At 35.0% G+C, this 7,378-nt stretch overlaps 1 protein-coding gene across 1 annotated transcript in view; it reads right to left on the bottom strand.

Moving 5' to 3' along the window:
* Positions 1 to 1,794, bottom strand: part of LOC107695540 (rho-related BTB domain-containing protein 1-like) — a 22,002-nt gene extending 20,208 nt beyond the window's left edge. Inside the window, exon 1 of the mRNA XM_016495512.1 lies at positions 1,554 to 1,794. The gene's annotated coding sequence lies outside the window, so the exon portion shown is untranslated. The remainder of the gene's footprint in view (positions 1 to 1,553) is intronic.
* Between the last annotated feature and the right edge of the window lie 5,584 nt (positions 1,795 to 7,378).

The raw sequence follows: 7,378 nt of genomic DNA, 5'->3' as shown, positions 1-7,378 counted from the left end.
CCTGCTGAGCTGGACAAAACCCAACCCATATGACTTTCTTGTCAGATGCAGTGTGTCATTTCATTACATAATACAATATTAAATTACTGATATGGTATTTAATCACTCCAATTAGTGAAACAACTGGAGAGACTCCAATAAAGGGCATTATGCAAAATGCAGCAGTTTTCATCTCTAGTTTTCACCTTCACACCTTACTTCTTCCACTGGATCTTTTTTTAAAGGCGAGGTGACATTGTCATTGTCTGAAAAATCAACTGAGACTTTATTTTCTAAACCTCAAAAAGCAATCTCAACTTCATGTTAAACAGCATATGTCAGCTATATGTAAACTTATGAATTAAACACTGGAGTAAGGCATCCATTCATGGACCTCTATTCATAGCATATCTAGGCACTCCATGACCAACACACAGTCTTATCCACTCATCTTTTATGTTGAAATCTATTAACATACAGATTGAGGACAGATTATTTGGTATTCGTCAGGGTCTGTTACAATGTAACTTTAAGTCTAGGACTCTGTAATCAAATAATACATTTTTAGCTGGAATAAGTTCAAATACTGAGCAAAACTAAAAAAAAAAAAAAATCTACTCACTATTGAAAACTTAATTGCTGCCTTAAAGGGGTCATCTGATGCTATTTTAAAGATCATTATTTTGTGTATTTGGTGTAACATAACTTTTATAAAGAATATCTCTTTGGATTTTTAGACTTAGTCTTACAGATCTTCTTTATGCACCAAGAGCTTGTAACACTCCAAAGAGAAAGGAAAACTTGAAATCGCATCATATAACCCCTTTAAATGCTTTATTAAAGTCAAAATGGTGCCAGGTTAAGTGCACCTTTTCCAACCACATCCAATTACAGATGAAGCCAAGTTGAAACAAAGTTGAAAATCAAGTAGAAATGGACAAGGTAAATGGACGGTAAGAAAAAAAGATATGTCATAACATAATGGTTTTTTTTTTATTTAGAGCACATAAATGTGGAGTGTCTGTTGCATCGAAGTTTGAACTTGCAGCACAGTCATACTAAAAAAAAAGCACCCCAGAATCAGAGATATGACAGTGCATAAATTATAATGTAAATATACACAACATTTATGCACACAGTAAAAAATGGATGCATGCAGGTGCCTTTGCAAGGCATTATTTCCATCACACCTGACCCTTAAGAATTATTTCCTTAGGTTGATTCTTTATTAATATTATTATTATTAATTTGAATAAAACCAGTTAATTATATATACTACCACAAGAATAGGCTATGTATGCTCATATTCTGCAAAATGCAAACAACAAGGTATGAACTTGGAAAGCAGTTTTACCACAGCTGTAATGCATTGAGAATGACATTGCTCCATAACATTTAATTTTGGGAAATAATTTCATAATAAACAAAAAAATATACATTATATAAAAACGATACATCGTTGTATCTTTTTAAGAAGTTGATCAACTCTCCTACAAGGGTGCATGCTGATGAATTCCATGAGGGCGCCACCCTGCAAACAAAAGCCATCACACAGTGGACGCAAGCATACGTACCGTGTCTTTGTGATGCGTGTGTTTATTGTTGTAAGAAGTCAGTTCAGTATGCAGTGACTGCAGCTCGCTGATGTTATGAAAGAACAAACGCTCGTCGCTAGCTGGGCGAATGCTGCAAAACCATCTCCTAACCGCCACTACGTTCCCGTCTGTGAGCAAAGAGAAAAGTTAATTCCTATATATTTGCAAGCGTACAGACTGATAAGCATGCGGGGATAGTGCGTCCTTCTCGATCGCGAGGCTCTTTGAAAGAATCATCATCTGTCGCGAGTCAGATGCGGCTTCCATTGTGACGTCATAGTGCCGGTGCTATTAATAGCGAGCGCGTACGATTTCATTCAGGAAAACAAGGTGCCTCGTATGTGCTGTGAGCCAAAGAAGAGCATCAGCCAGCGTCGTCTGGGAAGCTTATTTGCAGTGAAACCCAAAGCGAAACGCGTTTATGTAAAATAAGAAACGTCTTAATGTAATTGCTCCTTTGACTTGACATGTGACTGCACAGGCTAAGTGTCAGTCAGTGTCACTGTCAAGGCTGGCAGCCATTTAGGATCTGGATTAACCTAATTCTGTTTAACGAGACATTATGCTGTAAATCTCCTCAGGTTATGAAATATATGAATTTATTTGACAAGCGCAGGCAGTTGCGCACACATCTTTTCCTTCCACCTTGATTAGATGCTAAATGACTGACATCTCTGTGGTCTACATCATTTTAATCCAAATAAATAGATTACCATCCACTCATTTCCGATATTATCTTTTGCATATATTGGATGAGCCAAAAACCTGAATGGCCGATTTGCTCTGTTTCATAACAGCGTATAGTCCCAGTATACATCAAAATAGCCTGGGCCTGTGAATCCAGTAAAAGAACAGACTGTCCTAATTCTAGCAATTTCCTAGTTTTTACTTGCTTGGAGAAACACAGCTCAAATCATGAATGAAACCAGGGCAGCGGAGCCAGACACACATCAAGAGACACTTCAGGGCCCTGTCTCTTTCCTATAAACCCAGAGGATGTTTTTGAATCATGCATGAAGTGTGTGATGTAGATACAATTATAACTGCTAGGAGCCTGATCCCTTGGTTTGCTGGAGGCAGTAAATGAATGAATGCAAAGTTGAGTGGGACGCATTCTGTAAACAGGATTATTTAGCTTCAGTCCTGGGATGTCTTAGCATGCCTACGTGTCAAATAGGTGATATCATATGGTGCGTAACATATAAGTTTCCAATTTGTAATCTGTAATTCTTTGAATTAATTTGAATAGTTCATGCAAAATACCTGCTATGACCCAGCTGTCAGACTCATATTTGACATTTTCTGTGCATCACTAATGGTACATGACAATTGGTTTAAACTTTTAAAATGACGGCTCTAAAAATGCACATTATTTCCATTTAATAAATAAATCACTGTGCATTTCTTCAGTAATTTGCCGTCTCATTTTAATTGCAAATACCAAAGTTATGATAATTTACTTTGTGCTTCCTGAGACAAAAAATTCATTTTATATTTAAATTTGGTGCTACGTGACACTAGGTCACATTTCCATATCCTGATCCTGTGGTTAATCAAGATAACCAGGACTAGTGATGTTTTAATCCTTTTAATCTACTAAAGCCGTTGATGTGCAGACAGAGTTGGCAGGTGAGTGTGCTAATCAGCCTTTAGCCAGTGGCACAGTTAGATGTCTGTGTATATGGCTTCAGGAAGAAGGATCATTTTGAAAATAATTGCTCCATGTGCATGTCTGGTAGTCACTTATACGTCTGGTAGTCACTTATACTCATGTCAGCTCTGAGAGCTGCTCATGCATACATACAGTGGGCTCCAAAAGTCTGGGGTCACTAGTGAAAAGGCTTCTTTTTGCATTCTTTTCTATTTTAATACATTGGCTTTATTATAATTTATATAACCAACGTAACAGTTTGAGTGTAGATTGAAAATTAATTGAAAATGTACATGGATTTTTGGTGATTTAATTTATTATTTTTATTTAATTTTATTTATTTAATTTTATTTTATTTATTGTATTGCATTGTAACTTTTAAGCTGCGACCTTACCTGAATTTACATGTTGGGATGAAAAATATCATTATATTAACCTCAATATCTGTAGATTTTATGCATATAATATTTTATATTTCTTTTAGTTTTATTTTTTTATTCATATTCCCATTTACACTTATTTATAGAAGTTCTCACTTTCATTATCTTATTTGTATTCACTCACACACTCACTCAATCACTCACTCACTCACACTCACTCACTCACTCACACACACACTCACTCACTCACTCACTCTTTTTTAACTTTTATTTTATTCACATTACCTTTTTAGTTTAACTGCTGTCATAACTGAAACTTCCATGTTTGGATGGAAAAAATAATTATCTTATATTTCTATTTCTATTCCTATTCTTGGTTTATAATTGATGCCCTTAGACTGTTATCCACATCCATGTGATTATTATCGGTTATTGGTTGCTCACAGCCGCCCCCAAAATGTCTAATGTTTCATAAATTGTAGCATAGAACCTCAAAACAGAGGCTGAACCTGACTGAATTCAACCAATTGATCATTTCAGAGCTTGGAGCATCAAGCTTGACAGAAGTAACTAACTGATTCATTCTTCTGGGCACACACAGACTGCTGTGGTGAAATACAACCAGCCTTTAAGCCGCAATGATCAAGCTCAAAGGGGTAAACAGATGGCAAAAGCCAAGCCACGTTTGATTGTGCCCCTGCAAAATCTGTTCAGAGACGTGTTACATAAGGCTGATGTGCACGTAGCCACGTTTACAAACCTCCCTAGATTTATCCTGCAGTCACACTCCATGCAGTCCCATCTGGATACTGGACATATAATTCCTTGGCCTTAGAGAGTGGCCAGCAATATCCACGTGTCCCAAGGCAGGCTTTTTACTGGTGAGTCTTCCTCTTTAAATGGCAGCCTAGGTAAGACAAACAAATCACAACATGAAGTCATAAAGTTTATTCATTAATAAAATTGAATTATATCTGTATGCGAGTAAAGTACAATTAAGGCATAATGCATGTGTCTAAATGATTTATGCAAATGCACGATGAGATTTGCTTGACATTTGCAATGCAAGGGGTTTTGGAGAGATTAGACAATTTGCTCCTTTTATGCTGACATATCTTGTTCATTAAAATCTTGTCAACAGTACTTCAGGAAATTGTGTGGATATACATATTTCTCTTCATCTATTCTGTGTTCTCTGTAGTATTTAGGGTTTTTCATTTGGGTATTTGCAGACCCCTGGGGGCCAGTGAAGGTACTGTAGGTCAAATTGGTGGGTAATGTCTAATGAAATGCGGGTTAACAGTCTATTATAATATATTGAAGCTTGTGGAATTAAAAAATAAAGAAAGAAAGAAAGAAAGAAAGAAAGAAAGCTTCATCTATTCTGTGTTCTCTGTAGTATTTAGGGTTTTTCATTTGGGTATTTGCAGACCCCTGGGGGCCAGTGAAGGTACTGTAGGTCAAATTGGTGGGTAATGTCTAATGAAATGCGGGTTAACAGTCTATTATAATATATTGAAGCTTGTGGAATTAAAAAATAAAGAAAGAAAGAAAGAAAGAAAGAAAGAAAGAAAGAAAAAAATTAAAATAAAAAGTGTTTTTATTTCACAATTCTGACTTGTTTCCTCACAATTCTGAGTTTAATCTGACAATTCAAACTTTTTTCTCTCAGTTCTGACTTGTAAGATATAAACACAGAATTGTAAGATATAAATTCTGACCTTTTTTCTCTGAATTCGAAATAAACATCTTGCAATTCTGATTTTTTTTCCCCAGAATTCTGAGTTTTATCTCCCAATTTTAACTTTTTTCTCTGAATTCTCAGTTTATCTCACAATTCTTTATTTTTTATGAAATAAAAACAAAAAAAAAAGGTTATTGCGACTTTTTATCTCACAATTCTAAAGTTTTTCTCACATTTGCAAGTTTATATCTCACAATTCTGACATTTCTTCTCAGAATTGCTTCTTTAAATCTTACAATTTCGAGGTATAAACTTGCAATTCTGATATAAACTCATACAGACTCTCATGTTGTTGAAAATGCGAAGCATTTTTATGCTGGAGGTTTGAGAGTCAGGGTGGTTGCAGTGATTGTCATGTTTGGTTTCCTCTGCAGACATGAAAGCTGCTTCACTGTAATTCACCACCTTTAAGACTGAGCTGCCATGAATGTCTTCCATTGCAGTAACATGTTCCTGGTATTTTAAAGACAACTAGCCTATAGAACAAACATTATTCCAATAGAGACTCAGAGGTCTGAGTATTTACACTGCACTGACCAAACTATATTTTCTTTTTACTTTTATTTACTTAAAAAAAAAAGTTATATTACCATGTTGTAGTTGTCTTACAACAGTATGTAAACAGAAACTCACATTACTACAGTATGTAACTAAAAGCAAGACTGGGGCTAGTTGTCAAAGTTTTTAATACACTGGTTATTTCTCTTTGGGAATTTTGTCAGTATTGTCAAAGGAAGAAAAAAAGGTCTATTGAACTCCCATTTTGCGACAATGGAATGCCTGATAATGGAACATATTATCACACTATATGGGCTAAGTTGAAATTAAATAATGCCATGAAATATTCTATTATAGGCTTTTTAGTAAAAATTAAACAGTAAAACAATTAGAAAACACCAAACGTCATGCATGAAAAAGCTAAATTTATAAAAAGCAATATAAAAATATTTAGCCTTAAGAATGTGTAAGTAATCTGTTCTACAAAACCCATGTGATAACTTACCCCAATATAAAATCCACCTTCATAATGTGTCTTGTGGATGTGTATTGTGTGTGTAATGTGTATTGTGTTCTTGTTTACCCATATTAAATACATGACAAAATAAAAAAATACATTCTTTGCCCATTGTGTTCTTGTTACCCTGCTTACCCATATTAAATATATGACAAAATTTATAAATGACATTAAAAAGACTTCTATTGTTTTTATATACAGATAGTTATACACTTTTTAACCTAAACCCAACCCTACCCTTAACCCTACCCCTCACAGAAAACTTTCTGCATTTTTACAATTAAAAAAAAAACTTTTTAATTTTATTTTTATACCAGTTTTACAAATAAGGACGTCCCCAAATGGAGGTTTTTTGATGATTTGCCACACACACACACACACACACACACACACACTTTGTTTTGTATAAATAGACCCAAATCTCATAGTTTCTGAGAAGCATTCCCTGTGACAACTAGCCCCGGTCTCCCCCACAGTGATACAACAGAAGAGTCAATGTACTGTCAAGAACTGGAAATATGTAACAATGGCGCCATCTAGTGTTCTTTAAAACAACAACAACTCAAATCCCCTAACTTCAATCGAAAAACTTGCACAAGTCATCTGTTAACCTTGCAAAAATAGGCTACATGTGCAATAATTCTACAGAATGGTTTTTGGAGATGATTTTGGATTATGCCCTGCTCAGTGCGAACGAAACACAACAGCATAAACATTAAGGAAGACAAATGTGTAAACATATGGCTGAGTCAATGCAAAACTGTTTACTGATGTAAGATAGTGCTTAATGATAATGTGTTTATTTTGAAGTGTTCGTATCACTCTGTTAAATGATGTATTGCTCTTTAATAGCCACACTAGTCATCAGTGAGCTTCGGAACATAATAAAAATCAAATAAAGCCAACTTTACCACGCTGCCATATCTTATATTGTATGTTCCCATAAAGGTTTCTCGAAAGCATTCGCTATATGTAGCTAACAGTATTTTTTTTTTTTTTTTTTTTTTTTGTACT

This window comes from Sinocyclocheilus anshuiensis, unplaced genomic scaffold, assembly GCF_001515605.1.
Source record: "Sinocyclocheilus anshuiensis isolate Anshui unplaced genomic scaffold, SAMN03320099.WGS_v1.1 scaffold466, whole genome shotgun sequence".
NCBI lineage: Eukaryota > Metazoa > Chordata > Actinopteri > Cypriniformes > Cyprinidae > Sinocyclocheilus > Sinocyclocheilus anshuiensis.
This window is presented reverse-complemented; position numbering and strand designations above follow the sequence as displayed.